At 34.5% G+C, this 15,491-nt stretch overlaps 1 protein-coding gene across 12 annotated transcripts in view; it reads left to right on the top strand.

Moving 5' to 3' along the window:
* The window catches only part of ELMO1 (engulfment and cell motility 1), a 536,034-nt gene that overhangs the window by 386,584 nt on the left and 133,959 nt on the right, over positions 1 to 15,491 (top strand). The window contains exon 1 of one of the 12 annotated variants that reach the window (XM_087947676.1): positions 12,488 to 12,941. The exons of the other annotated variants lie outside the window; for them this stretch is intronic. The gene's annotated coding sequence lies outside the window, so the exon portion shown is untranslated. Of the gene's footprint in view, positions 1 to 12,487; positions 12,942 to 15,491 lie in introns of those variants that run through there. 12 annotated transcript variants of the gene reach the window in all.

Here is a 15,491-nt window from a genome sequence, read left to right as displayed (position 1 = left end):
ATGGTCTCACAAGGGGTCTGACGATTTCATCTCGATACCTAATGGCAGTCAGGCTACCTCTGGTGAGCACACGGAGGGCTGTGCGGCCCCCTAAAGAAATGCCACCCCACACCATTACTGACCCACTGCCAAACCGGTCATGCTGGAGGATGTTGCAGGCAGCAGAATGTTCTCCACGGCATCTCCAGACCCTGTCACATCTGTCACATGTGCTCAGTGTGAACCTGCTTTCATCTGTGAAGAGCACAGGGCACCAGTGGAGAATTTGCCAATCTTGGTGTTCTCTGGCAAATGCCAAACGTCCTGCACGGTATTGGGCTGTAAGCACAACCCCCACCTGTGGACATCGGGCCCTCATACCACCCTCATGGAGTCTGTTTCTGACCGTTTGAGCACATGCACATTTGTAGCCCGCTGGAGGTCATTTTGCAAGGCTCTGGCAGTGCTCCTCCTGTCCCTCCTTGCACAAAGGCGGAGGTAGCCATCCTGATACTGGGTTGTTGCCCTCCTACGGCCTCCTCCACATCTCCTGATGTACTGGCCTGTCTTCTGGTAGCACCTCTATGCTCTGGACACTACGCTGACAGACACAGCAAACCTTCTTGCCACAGCTCGCATTGATGTGCCATCCTGGATGAGCTGCATTACCTGAGCCACTTGTGTGGGTTGTAGACTCCGTCTCATGCTATCACTAGAGTGAAAGCACCGCCAGCATTCAAAAGTGACCAAACCATCAGCCAGAAAGCATAGGAACTGAGAAGTAGTCTGTGGTCACCACCTGCAGCACCACTCCATTATTGGAATGTCTTGCTAACTGCCTATGCTTTCCACCTGTTGTCTATTCCATTTGCACAACAGCATGTGAAATTGATTGTCAATCAGTGTTGCTACCTAAGTGGACAGTTTGATTTCACAGAAGTGTGATTGACTTGGAATTACATTGTGTTGTTTAAGTGTTCCCTTTATTTTTTTGAGCAGTGTATTTCATTTTCCTATTTTTCTATCTAACCATTGATAAAATAAATCCCATATTTTATAATATTCTTTTTCTTCTTGCTCTCTGATTGCCAGCATCAATCTACTCATCTCAGCACATTCCATTATTTTCTTTATCACCCCCTCCTCTATCAGAATTTTTTCATTTTTTCAGTTTTGGGCAAATACAATTCTAGTTGCAGTTAAAATGTTAATAATCAAATATATCAATTCTCTGTTGTATCCTTCAGGTAAGTTACCCAATAAAAATATCTCAGGTTTCAAGTCTATATGCTGTTTTGTCATTTTTTTTCCAGCCATGTATGAATTTTAGTCCAGTATCTTTTGGCTTCCACACACGTCCACCACATATGGTAGTATGATCTAGGTATCAGATGACATTTCCAACATTTTGCTGATTTATCCTTGAACATCATTGCTATTCTTGCTGGGGGTAGATGCCACCTGTAAAACATCTTATACAAATTCTTTTTATATGCTGTTGATATTGTTAATTTATAGTTTCGAGACCATAGTTTCTGCCATTTTTCTAAATCTATCCCATATCCAAAATTCCCCCCCAAGCAGTCATTGTTTCTTTAACTTTTTTTCTTCTAATTTCACTCCAAATAAATAACCATATAATTTTTTAATCATCCTCTCATCAGTACCTGTTAAGATTTTATCTAATTCGGTAAAGTTCATTGTAAAACCCTTCTGTCTTTCTATCTTTATCATATCTAGAATGTATTTGTACATATGAATACCAGTTCATCTTTATCTCTTGTTCATCCAGTTCTTGTTTTATTTTGAGTTCACCCTTTTCATTTAATATTTCACTATATCTAACTATGTGTTCCATTTTAAAAACAATTGGATATGCAAATGCCTCTATAGATAACCAAACTGATATTTTCATATAATGTTGTTTTCTTATTTTCTCCCATATTGTCAATAATGCATTTCGAATATAGTGCCTCCTAAATTACCCATGTGTTTTACTTTCCTTATACCATAGGAATGCAAATCATGACTTTCCAACGTTAACAATCTAATATTTCTCAAAACAATCCATTCTTTTACCCACATCAGTGTTACTGCCTGATAGTATAATTCCCAATTGGTTAATCCAAAACCACCTCTTATTCTAGCATTCTGTAACAATTTTAATTTAATTCTTGCCTTCCTTCCCTTCCATATATATTTCAACATTATTTTGTTTAAGTCCTCAAAGTATTTTTCCCTAGTTTAATTGGAATTGTCTGAAACAAATATAAGATTCTTGGTAATGTATTCATTTTGATTGTAGATATTCTCCCTATTAGAGATAGTTGTAAATTTTCCAATTTTTAAAAGTCTGTTGCAATCTGTTGTTTTAATTTATAATAATTATCTTCCTTTAGTGTTCCACATCTTGCTGTTAGTTGTATTCCTAAGTATTTTACTTTGTTTGTGATCTGGATATTCAATTTCTCTGTCAATTCTTTCCTTCATTTTTCAATCATATTCTTAACCAAAATCTTAGTTTTGTCTTTATTTATTTTCAATCCTGCCACCTGGCCATATTCTTCTATTTTTTCTATCAATTTAGGCACTGTTTCCAATGGTTCTTCCAATATAAAAACCAGATCATCTGCGAACGCTTGTAATTTATATTCTTCCTTTTTTATTTTCATTCCCTTTATTTCTCTATTATCTCTAATGTTTCTATTTAACATCTCTAAAGTCAATACAAACAACAGTGGTGACAGAGGACATCCTTGTCCAGTTCCTTTTTTAATGTTAATATTATCTGTCAATTCTCCATTTATCATTACTTTAGCAGATTGCTTATGATATATTGCCTCAATTGCTGTAATAAATCTTTCACCAAAGCCTATCTGTTCCATTTGTAGTATCATAAACTGCCAATTTACATTATCAAAGGCTTTTGTGCATCTAGGAATACCAAGGCTATTTGCTTCTCTGGGTATATTTCATAATATTTCAATGTATTCAAAATTATTCTCATATTATCCTTAATTTGCCTCTTGGGCAGAAATCCATTTTGATCAGCATATATAAAGTTATTCAAATATTTTTTGAGTCTTTCTGCCATTATTGAGGCAAAACTTTTATAGTCTGCATTTAGCAGGGATATAGGTGTATCGTTTTTTATTTGTTGTGGGTCAGTATCCTCTTTTGGTATAAGAGTAATATAAACCTCTGTCTATGAATTAGGTATTTTAGGTTTTGACCAAACCTCATTCATCACTTCAAGTACTGTAATATTTAAAGATTCTTGTAGAGTCTTGTAAAATTCTGCTGGTAGCCCATCTGGGCCCAAAACCTTTCCTATATTTTGTCTATTTATCACCTCAGTCAGTTCTATCATTGTTATTTTCCTTTCTAACATTGTCTTAATATCCTCTGAGCCTGTGTTCTGATGCAGCTCCCCAAACACTACAAACCTTCTGAAGTTAACTCAAACATTCCTTTATTAGGAATGCCAGCAGCCTCGGCAAAAAGTTTCTGTCTCAATGCAGACTAACAAATCCATTCAGCCAGAAGATGATTTGTTGTCTGCCACATCTATTCATCTCCACCCCCTGCCTTTTATCATCAGAGCTAGGGTGGGGCTTCATTAGCAGCAGTGGCTCTTCCTTCCCAAGGATCAGTCCACAGATTTCTACTGCTCTCCTCTTCTCTGCCTTCTGTGCATCCATGCATCAAGCACTGGACCCAGCTGTTCCTCCTCTTCCTCAGCAGTCACCTCCAGATCTGGGGGCTGTTGATTTTCCATCTGAGGGCTGACGGATGGCCCAGTCTCCGCCTCTGTCTCTCTGTCTCTCTCTACCAGCTCCATTCCCTCTTCCCTCTCAGAGCTCTCAGGTTGCCTTGATGCTGACCCTGATTCCCACGCCGCCGCCTCCTCTGATTCAGCTGCTGGAGGGGCCAGCAGGCAACAGGCCAGAACAACCTGGTTTGTTCTCAGTCTTTTTTTTAAAACTTTTTTATTTTTTTTATTCTAGAAAAAAACATTTATTTGACATACATTTAAAACAGACAAATCTATCTATCTATCTATCTATCTATCTATCTATCTATCTATCTATCTATCTATCTATCTATCTTTGGTTATTCAAGAACTCCGAGAAACACAAAGCCGAAGACACAAGCCTGAAGATGACGAATGAGATTTCATCAAAACGTCGTCAGGATACTTCCAATTTTACGCGGGAGAAAAACCCGAATAAAGATCCACATACAAATACCCGCATTTTCTATAATGTTTTCTTAAGTTTTCGCAGGTACTTACATGTATGGTATTCAGCTTTGTTCGGGTATTTTCCCACATCATTATAGTTGTGCTTTTAAAGTTGTAGCAACGTTTCGGCAGAATCTCATCTGCCATCATCAGGCTTCTGTATAGTGTTCGTCTGTGAGTCAAAGTTTCACAGCCATTTCTGTTTTAAATTTGGTGCTAGCCTGTGCTGTGCCAGAATGGTTTTTTCTTCATCCTGATTGGTTGGGAGTCTTGGTCTGTATTTATTGGTCTTGGGGTTTGCTGTGTTCTGCTTGATTGGTGTTTCTAATATCTTCTGTCTGTTTTGTAGCTTTTTTTGTCTTGATTGGTTGGCAACATTGTGTTTCCTGTATTGGAGGCTTTTAGTGCGGCTTGGCTCCGAGTAAATGGACAGCTATCATTTATTAGGAAGCTAGGTTTCATCTGGGTGCCTGGTTGGGGTGTGTTTGAGCTGGAGGTATCAGGAGGAGTCTGTTCGTGCCCAGGTGTTTGCCTGGCTTGTGGTGTGGAGATTTTTTTGTTTGAGAGTGCAGGCTTCCAGATAATTGACAGTCTGGTGGAGTCATCTCTTCTATTCATGCGTTTTATTTATATTTAATATTTAATTTATATTTAATATAAAAATAAAATGTTTATATTAAATATATTATCTTTTTTTAAAAATCATATCAGTGGTCCTCAGGATTTAAAAGTATGAGTTTGGTGGTCCCTGAGGTCCAAAAGGTTAGTGACCCCTGTTCTAATATAAAAACCAAATCATCTGCAAATGCCTGTAACTTATATTTCTCTTTTTTTATTTCCATATCTTTTATTTCTTCATCTTGTCTAATATTTCTAGTTAGCACTTCCAAAGTCAGTATAAATAATAAAGGGGACAATGGAAATCCCTGTCTTGTGCCTTTTTTAATATCAAAATTCTTTGTCATGTCCACATTTACCATCACTTTAGCTGATGGTTTGTGATATATTGCTTTGATCATATTAATAAGTCTCTCCCATGAATTTTAATTGCAATAACATAAATTGCCAATTAACATTATCAAATGCTTTTTGTGCATCTAGAAAGATCAACACCATTTGTATTCCAGGATGTTTCATAATACTCCAATGTGTTTAAAATAATTCTCATATTGGTTTTAATCTGCCACTTTGGCAGAAATCCATTCTGATCCACATGTATAAATTCATTCAAAACCCTTTTCAAACTCTTTGCTATTATTGAAGCATATATTTTATAATCCGCATTCAATAAGGATATTGTCCTATAATTCTTTTTTTATTATGTTTTTATTAAGTTTCTGTTATTACAACGTAGAACATCATAGTTTCAACATCATTCTTGACATCTATACAGGTTCTTAAGTATCTTAATACATTGTATTTACATTTATCTAGTATTAATTAATAACTTTAACTATAATTATTGTTTTTATATTTTACCAATTTACATTTTACTTTCTTAAGGATTCTTACAATTAAGTTTCTTGTCTTATTTCTTAGTCCTGTTTGTGACCCAGTCATACCATTTATTCCAAATTAAGAAATATTCAGAGTTTTCCTTTTCTTTCAGTTTCAGCGTTAACATATTCATTTCAGCACTTTCCATTACTTTTTGTAATATTAATTCTTCATTAGGAATAATTTGATATCGTAAAAGGAGTGAGACAAGGGTGTCTATTATCACCTCTGCTATTCATTTTGTCCTTAGGAGTGCTACTAGCTGTAACCAGGCAAAACCCAGAGATACAAGGGATTTAAATTAGAAATGAAGAGTATAAAGTTTAGGCATTTGCGGATGATTTGGCATTTATAGTGGAAGATCCAATGAACATGGGACAAATATTGCTGCAACAAATAGAAAAATTTGGAGAAGTGGCAGGATTCAAAATAAACAAAAATGAAACTAAGATGATAGTCAAAAACTGTACTATAAAGCGGAAAACAGAATTGGAAAATGTAATGGGACTGCAGATAGTAAAAAAGGTGAAATATCTGGGAATTTGGCTATCTTCCAGATGTTCATCATTAAAAGAGGATAATTACGTTAAATTGGTTAAGCAAATTAGAAAAGAATTGGAACTATGGCCGAAATTCAAACTGTCTTTATTGGGAAGAATAGCGATAGTGAAAATAAATTCCCTACCGAAATTAATATATTTATCTCAAATGATCCCAATTAAATTAGGAAACCTTTTTTTACAGAATTAAATAAAATAACATCCAAATTTGTCTGGTTGGGCAAGAAGCCACGTATCAAAATGAAACTATTACAAGATTATAGAAGCAGAGGTGGTCTTGGACTACCAGAATGGGAACTCTACTACCAAGCAGCGGTGTTGAACTGGTTCAAAGACTGGGTCAAGTTAAGAGATAAGAGAATTCTGACACTAGAAGGACATGACCTCCAGATAGGTTGGCATGCATTTTTGTGGGAGAATAAAAGCAATATACATACTTACTTTAATCATCATCTAATAAGGGACTCACTGATTACAACATGGAAGAAAATTAAAAACAAACATTATATGGAAATACCATGTTGGCTGTCAACCATGGAGGCCATGATCCACCCAAATAGATTAGATTTTTTAAAAATTGTAAGTTATGCAGAATTATTAGACAGTCAAGGAAAATTAAAATCAAATCAAGAACTAAAAGAAAATGGAATTATAATTGATTAGTGGCCATATTTGCAAATCCAAAATAAATACAAAAAAGATTTGAAAGTTTTTGGATTTGATAAAGGCAAAACCAATTAGACAAAATTCTATTGAGACCGGAACAAAAATTTATAACCAAAATGTATAAATATTTAGTAGACTTTAAAATGGAAGAGGAAACAGTGAAAGGTACAATGATAGCATGGGCACAGAATTTTGGATATAATATAGAATTACGGGAATGGGAGAAAATATGGAACATAAATTATAAGTTAACTATATCTTCAGCATACAAAGAAAACCTGTATAAAATGTTTTACAGATGGTATTTGGCCCCAACAAGATTGGCAAAAATTTACCCCAATGTAAGTCCAAAATGTTGGAAATGCAAAAAAGTTGATGGTACATTTTAACATATGTGGTGGCTATGCCCCGAGACCAGTACATTCTGGATTCAAATTAAAAATTGGCTACAAGAGATTACTGGTTATCAGATTGAGCTCAGACTAGAAACCTTTCTTCGAGGAATAATCAAAGAACAAATCTCAAAAGAAGCAAAATATTTACTGCTACATCTTACAACAGCCGCCAGAATAGCTTTTCACAAGTTTGGAAAATTCCCAATATTCCTGTCCTATAATTTTTTATCTGCATTAAATCTGAATCGTCTTTTGGTATAAGAGTAATATTTGCTTTCATCCATGAACTTGGTACTTTCGCTTCTAGCAGAACTTCATTATAAACTTCCAACATAACTGGGAGTAATGTATCTTGTAAATGTTTATAAAATTCTGCCAGTAACCCATCTGCCCCTGGCGTTTGATTATTCTTTTGTCTCTTAATAGCTTCTGTCACTTCCATCATAGTTATTTATTCATTCAACATAGCCTTAACTGTTTCGGGTACTTTAGGAAGTTCAGATTGTTCCAAATATTGCTTTATCCTATTTTCTGAGGTTTTCTCCTGGTTATATAGTTTTCCATAATACTTTTGAATTATTATTTTTTTGTTCTCATTTTGATAATAAAGAGTCCCTTTCTCGTTTATTAGTCAATGTATCAGGTTTTTTTCCTTCTCTTTTTTCAGTTATATGCCAACCATATTTTTGGTTTATTCGCATTTTCAAAAAAGTTCTGTTTCACACTTTTGATTTTTTTATGCCAGTTCTTCTTATTCCAATAAGTTCAATTTATGTTTTATTAAGTCCATTTGATTTTTCAAATACTTTTTTGTGGTTTTTTTCTATAATTCTAATTCTAATCTTTTATGTTCTTCTAATATTTTTTATTTTGTTTCTTATTATTATTATTCTTTCCTATGTAAGTTATGGTTAATCCCCTATTATACACTTTACCAGGTATCCCATACAATTTGCAGGGAGGTCTCTTCTTTCCTGTTCTTTTAAAGAAAAAGTCCAGTTCTTTTTCCATAGTTTGTATAAATTTTTTGTCTTGCAATATTACTTGGTGCAATGTTCATCTCAATTTTCTTTTTCGTCCTTTCCATATAACTTTTACTGGATTGTGATCTGCCCAAACATTTGATTCTATTTCTGTCTCTTGCACACATGCTTTCAATTCTGATGACATCCATGCCAATCTATTCTTTACTGAGATTTATGTCTATTTGAGTAGAATGAGTATTGATTTTTCTTGGGGTGTGTTTCTCTCCATATGTGTTGAATGTCTATTTCTTCCATCATTTTAAAGAAAGTTTTAGGGAGTATTTTCCTAGCTTTTTTTACCTGTTTTACTACTGTTATAATCAAGTTCTGCATTTACAATTGCATTGAATTCTCCTAAGACATAGATATTTTCATATTCCAATTCTGTAATTTTCTTAAAGAGTTTTCAAACTCTTCTTGTTTATTGTTTGGTGCATATATCACTATCAACAGTATCTGCTTATGATTCATTGTTACCACTACCATCAATATTCTCCCATCTTCATCTGCAAAAATTTGTCTAGCATTTATTGTTTCTATAACATATAAAGCCACACCCCTTTTCTTTTGCTGTGCTAATGAGAAATATAGTTTCCCAATTTTGGGATATTCCAATAATTTACTGTATTATTTTTTAATGTGTACCTCTTGAAGACAGATCAAATCTAACTTCAATTTTTCTAATTGTTTAAAAATCCTTTTCCTTTTCATAGGTGAATTCAGTCCATTTATATTGATTGATAGATTTTGTTTCTTCCATCATTTACTTGTAGATAGGTTTTATTGTACTAGTTGTTCTTATTTCTCTCTGTTCTTTTGCTCTTGCTCCTTCTCATTCTCTTCTTTCTTTTTGTTCTGTTTCAATTTCCTCTTGTTGTGTGCTTCCCTTTCCTAACAGTTTCTCAAATTTTTTATCATCTATTTCCTCTCTTCTCCCTTGTTTCTCATACGACACAATATACTGGTCATAGAATTGCTCTGCTTTGTCTATTGTATCCAGTCTTTGTCTTTTTTCCATCCAGGTCACCAATATTTCCTCGGGTATCAGCCATTTGAAGTTTACTACATGCTTAATAAGTTGTCTTGTCAAAAATTGGTGTTGTTTCCTTGTGTCTCTTACTCTTCTGGGTATCTGTTTCAGGACTACTATTTCTCTCCCTTTATATTTCAGTGGGTCATCTTTTGATTTTTGAAGTATTTCTGCTCTTGTTGCCTTCTTTGAAAATCTTACATGCACTTCTCTGGGGAGTTTATTCTTTCTCACATAGCTTGTGTATATTCTAAATATTTCATTTCCTGTTTGCTAACCTCCAACGCATCCGCCAACAACTCTGCCATCTTTTCAGCAAGATCTTCCCCTTTTTCCTCCTCAATATTCTGAAATCTTAAAAAATATTCTGCTCTGTCCATCTCCAGCATGATTATGGATCACTCAAGATCCTTGTCTATCTGTGTAAGTCTTTAGTCCATCTTTTCCACCTTATCTATTTGTTCCATTTTTTTTCTACTTGAAGGATGGCTTGTTAAGAAGGGGTTGTACCACTGCCTCCTTCAAGGAAAGCAACACCAGTTCCTCCCACAATTACTGGTATTATGATTTATCCCTGTTTTTAATATGTAATTCAAGGCAGCAAATACTTCATGTGTAACACCTACCGGCTATTTTCTCCATAAAAACAATTCTGTGAGATAGATTGGGCTGAGAAGGAATGGCCCAAAAACACCCAGCCAGTTTTCATATGTAAAGGAGGCATAGAACTTACAGTCCTCTGATTTCTAGGTGTAACCGCTACATCAAGATAGCTGACAATGAAGTATTAATCACCACTTGGACTCACCATGTGCCACTTAACCAACAAGAAAGGGGAGGGTTCAGAAGTCATGTAGTGAAACTTACTGCCCTGAGGATTTTGTCAACTTTCTTGAAAGTAAGCAGCTCAAACTCTTCCCAGATAATCAAGCTTAGATGTGCCCTTGTAACTTCCAAAGGACTTGCCCTACCAGCAGTTAACTCCAGATGAGGTCACACATCTTTATCCAGCAGGTGCCAAAAATACTCCTCACAGCAGCCCTGCAAGGGCTTCCCTGTCCTTCCTTATTCAGAAGGGACCTGGTTATCCTAAATAAGATTGCCAGTTGACTAACTAGATATTCTCAGAGCCAAGAAATAATCATTGCCACAAGATAAATCCTAATAAAGTTTCCTATCTATGTTTGATCAGCTTCATTGTTTGTCTTACTTTAGCAGTACTGTATGCCTGTGGTATGAAATTGGAATAGAAATGGGGCCACTGCACTATATATCTCTGCAGGCTACATATTGACTTAGAAAGCCAATATGTTTGTTTATTAATTCATCAACACATTAAAATAAGATAACAACTAGATATACCTTTTTTATACACAAACTTTTTTTATCCAGAATGCAACAGCATGGGTAGTTATGAGTACAACTTGCAATGCCAGCTACAATGCTGCACTCACTTCCAGATGGCTTGCAGGCGCAATTCAAAGTACCACTTTTCACTTTTAAAACACTACATAGTAAGCGACCAAGTTATTTGAGGGACCATCTTTTTTCTGCCTTTATCAAGCTCCCATAGAGAAGGCACACTCCAGATTTGAGATCTTATCAAAAGATCCTTATAGCTGCAGTTAAGTTGAACTTGTGCAGGGTTGCTTGTTTATTATGTGTGTGTGTTTTTTATTTGATTTTGTTAAATATTTCCTAATTGAATTTTAATTTGGTTCAATTAGGAATTTTGTGGCCTCGTATACAGCCCATGGGCCATATGTTTGATACCTCAGTTCTAGGTACAATCACAATCACATAATCATTATTTTTAGTGGTTTCTGGCACTTAACATCTATTTGGATGTTAAGGATTCAATTAACAACCAGTATGTTTGCTTAATGATCGCTGCAAAAAAGATAATAAAATTGGTTACGGTCAGGTGATGACCCATTTAATAACCACCATGATTTAATGACCCTAATTCCAATGCAGAACTACCTGTAATGTCATCAAGTATAATACCTGCCTATTAGCATATTAGTTTTTTTCCACACATGCAGCAATTAAACTACCTGTTTCTACATTTATTCCAGTTATTTTTTTTCCCTCATTTTAGAGGCTAATCTCTGAATATAAATTGAATTTACTAAAAGCAATTAAAATAGTTCCCTGTGGGTTTATGTGCAATTTATCACAGTTATTTTTCAGGAACATATTAGTGAATAATTATATTAATAAGTAAATAATAACTAAATAATACATTATTTAGTTATGTATTAGATATTTCCTTATCCTTTCAAAGAAAAGCATAATGATTTTTTGGCATGTACTGAAACATACAATTTCTTTCATTTAGAATATAGAATGATAATTAAATGTGTTGTAACTATCTTTTAGATCTCGAAAAAACATTCAAGTAAAATTTGGAATAAAATGCTTTGATTATACAGAGCATATCCATACTATGTATATACTCTGTTTTCCCTAGTTGTTCTATGTTTTCTTGTGCTTAGTTTTCTGTTAGAGAAGAAACATGGCAAATTCACTACAATGAAATGAAAATTTCTAATGTCTGAAGCAGATGATATTCTAAATTATCAATATATGATCTGTAAAAACTTTGTAATTTACTTTGGTAATTATGCAGTATTTCTATATCTTTTTAACTATTCTAAAGCATTTCTCTTTATTGTCATAAAGATATGCAGCTGTTGGTTATAGTTACATACATGAGCGTAGGTATTTAATGGAATAGAATGACTGCATATTTGAAGGTACATTCATTCATTCTCTGTGTGTCTTGCAGACATACACACATATATACTCATGGTTGCATACATTTCCCATATTTTATGTTTTAGATGTCATTGCATGCAGAACTCCCATGAGATAAGAATTTGGGAGGAGTAGAAGGGAGATGAGATTTCATTTGCTTATGAGCTTGGCAGCAGATGTTCTACACAAATCCAGCTCCCTGCATCCAGTCAGTTTCCATGGTGATGGAATCGGTAATTGTTGAGCTCAGGCACTCTCCCTCCTCTTCTCCGTATAAGTGAAAACTGGGAATGCATCTGAACTCTCCCATAACAATTCCTCAGCCCTAAAAATATAGCAGAATTGCTAATGGGGATGAGGGTGTGCGGGGGGGAGAGGCTGTGTAATCTCCCTACCCGCTTCTTAGGATCAAGGCTATCCTCCTAGAAAATATGGCAGCTAAGGATGCTAAATAAATGGGCAGGAGTTTCCCTGAGAAAAGGCAGACTCAATGATAGGCTGCTTTTTGCTAGGTGCTTGCCAATTGGAAAACAACTAGCCTTCAGCCCTCTAAACATAAGCAAAGCTACACTCTCTTTCTTTTTGACTTCAACTATACGCCAAAGGTGTGTAAAGAGGATCTATTTTCTCATGGCCAGCTGAAAACGGATCTCATAAGAAAGCTTCACCAGAGGCCATCTGCTGTTCAAAATTACTCTTCCTTCTGCAGAAAAGCATTAAGTCATTCCTCTGCTGTAGTACCAAAGGAAAATTGGCTGTTGTGAGTGATGGAGCCACAGGATTTCTGTAAGTAAATACCTATGGATTTTTAACCCTGTTCTTTTCAGTTTGGGAAGAAATTAGAGTAACCATCAACTTGACAAACTGCTAAATTATTCTAAATGCTAAAAGGTTTGTTTTTTTAAACCTAGCAGATTTTATTTAATTATTCTAAGTGTACAAAGCTACAATAAGTTATTAGTTGTCAGCGTTATCTGCTTCAATTTTGGAAGAATACAGTTTGGCAAAATCCTCAGTTTGTTTTAAAATAATTTAATTAATTCTAGTATTTGATACATTTATAAAAATATGTTTTCATTTGAGGCCTCCTAATTATTAGAGCATGTTTCCCCCGTGGCACTGAACAAAGTTAATTCAAATAACAAATCAAATAAATTATGTTTGCTGGGTTTATTATTGTTATTATTGTTATTAGTAGTAGTAGTCGTCGTAGTAGTGATAGTAGTAGTAGTATTCAGCACATTGATTATCTGTCCAATCTGTTTTAATTTAAAAAGAGAGCTTTGCATTCCAAAATAAATTTTTAGTATATATTTATTCCTATGAGGTATAACAATTGTATCTGTCTTGGACAAGTGAGCATAGAAATTCAGAATTCTTTCTTTTCTGTGAAAAAGAAATTCTTAATTTTATTTGCTCTGCTTAGTCAGCTTACATTGCAACTCCATGCATGTAAGTTCAATGTGAGTAACTTGTAGACAACTGTTAACATTGTCAGTTTATCTCCAGTTTCCTTTTTCCACTGTCTGTCTCAATCCTCCAATGTGTAGCTTCTAGTGAGAATTAAAACAACAATATTATTTGATGAAGTCATTGTTCGTTACTTTTTATATAATGATATCTCATTTTGCCCTTCTAAGCACTATAAACTTTTATGGAAGTAAGTTGATGCAATCTATATTTTTCAAATATCTCTGTTGGGGTTTGTGTTCCAAACTTCTAATCTTAATGCATTTTTGTCCCAAGAATTTCCCATATGTTTTTGAAGATACATTATAAGAAAGACTCTGTTCTTGCATGTGAATAATTAAAATAAGTCTTTGATCAATATGTGATGTCTACAGACCATGAAAGAGAAATTGTACAATAGGACTGAACATTATGAATATGTCCAAATGGATTCCTGAAGGACCTGATTGAACTTCTGTTCAGATTTTATTTGGCTATTAGGAGTACACAACAATATAGTTAATTGGATCCAGGCTCATGCTTTGAAGAGACCTTCTGAAATTAATGGGACAAGTATGTCTTAAGTAATTTAAACCCTATCAGTTTCATTGTTTAATTCTCTTCATGACCAAATTTGAATTCAGTATAATGTTGCTAGGTCTATATGTCCATGCTAATCATCAGTTATAATGTAGAAAGCATTATTTCACAATTTAAGGTAATCCAATTCTGGTAGAAGCAAAGTAAAATGTTAGCCTTGAAATAAAACATAAATTGGTCAACACAGTAAGTTATTCTTCTTTGTCAGTGCTATTTTTCACTGAAAGTTCTGACATAGATAACATTCCACATAGATATAGCTGAAAGCAATGGCTTTTTCTCCTAGAGAAAAAAATCCAATGAAAAACATTATAGCTTAAAGCAACCACTTATCTTTTGCTAATATTTCAGGGATGCGGTTAAAATATAAATCTGCCAGCTTCAGTTACTGTTAATATCCAAAGACTGCTTGCTAGGATTCTTGAGTTTTCTATAACCTTGTTTGACAGGATTTGTTTACTAGTCTCTATGCAATAATGGCTGAACAGTGAGAGATTGAGAAGGCAGGTTTTTTAATTACTAAGCTTTGGGTCATGGATTGTGACTCTATTGGTATATAGCCACAGCAATGGTTGAATTAGAAAAATCAGCCTTGCTGTTAAAGCTCCCTATGAATTTCAGGCTTGAATGTACATAAGAGTTTTTATTTGCTGTCAGGCCAGGGCTGTTGTGTATTATACCTGTTTTAAAAGGAATTGGTTTCTGCATCATCATTCCCAAGAATCTGGGCAGACTGATACACTCTTCCAATACTGAAAGTCAGTAAGAAGCAATTGAGGTATACCCTATAGGTAACATTAAAATACATTTCATTGAACTGAATTGATATGGAAATCATTTAATTTTATAGACTAACCCCATCTTTAACTATCTACAATAGACATTGGTGTGAATGCTAGATTTTCTTGTCTTTTCTGAAATGAAATTATCATGCCTAGGAGACGTGCAGCTTAGAGTATAAGATATTATAGTGTGGGTTTCTCTTAGCTTGTGATTTAAGCCAACTGGATGTATAGTATATTGTATACTCTATGCTCTCTTTGCCTTAAATAATTGTTGGTTACATGGTTGGTTGGTTGGTTGATTTGAATAGTAGTGGGTAATTGAATGGATTTGATATGCACCAAGTATATGCAAAGATATGGGTTGGTTTTATGGCTTGGCAATCATATCTAGTTTCTTTTTAAAATTTTTGTTATAATAAATTATAGCCTAATCAAATTAATTTAAGGACATCAAAACATTTTAGTTTGCTCAACTAGTTTTTCAGATAGTATTATAAAAACC

This window comes from Notechis scutatus, chromosome Z (assembly GCF_049901735.1).
Source record: "Notechis scutatus isolate UNSWTSFEM ecotype Mainland chromosome Z, rNotScu1.2, whole genome shotgun sequence".
NCBI classification, from domain to species: domain Eukaryota; kingdom Metazoa; phylum Chordata; class Lepidosauria; order Squamata; family Elapidae; genus Notechis; species Notechis scutatus.
This window is presented reverse-complemented; position numbering and strand designations above follow the sequence as displayed.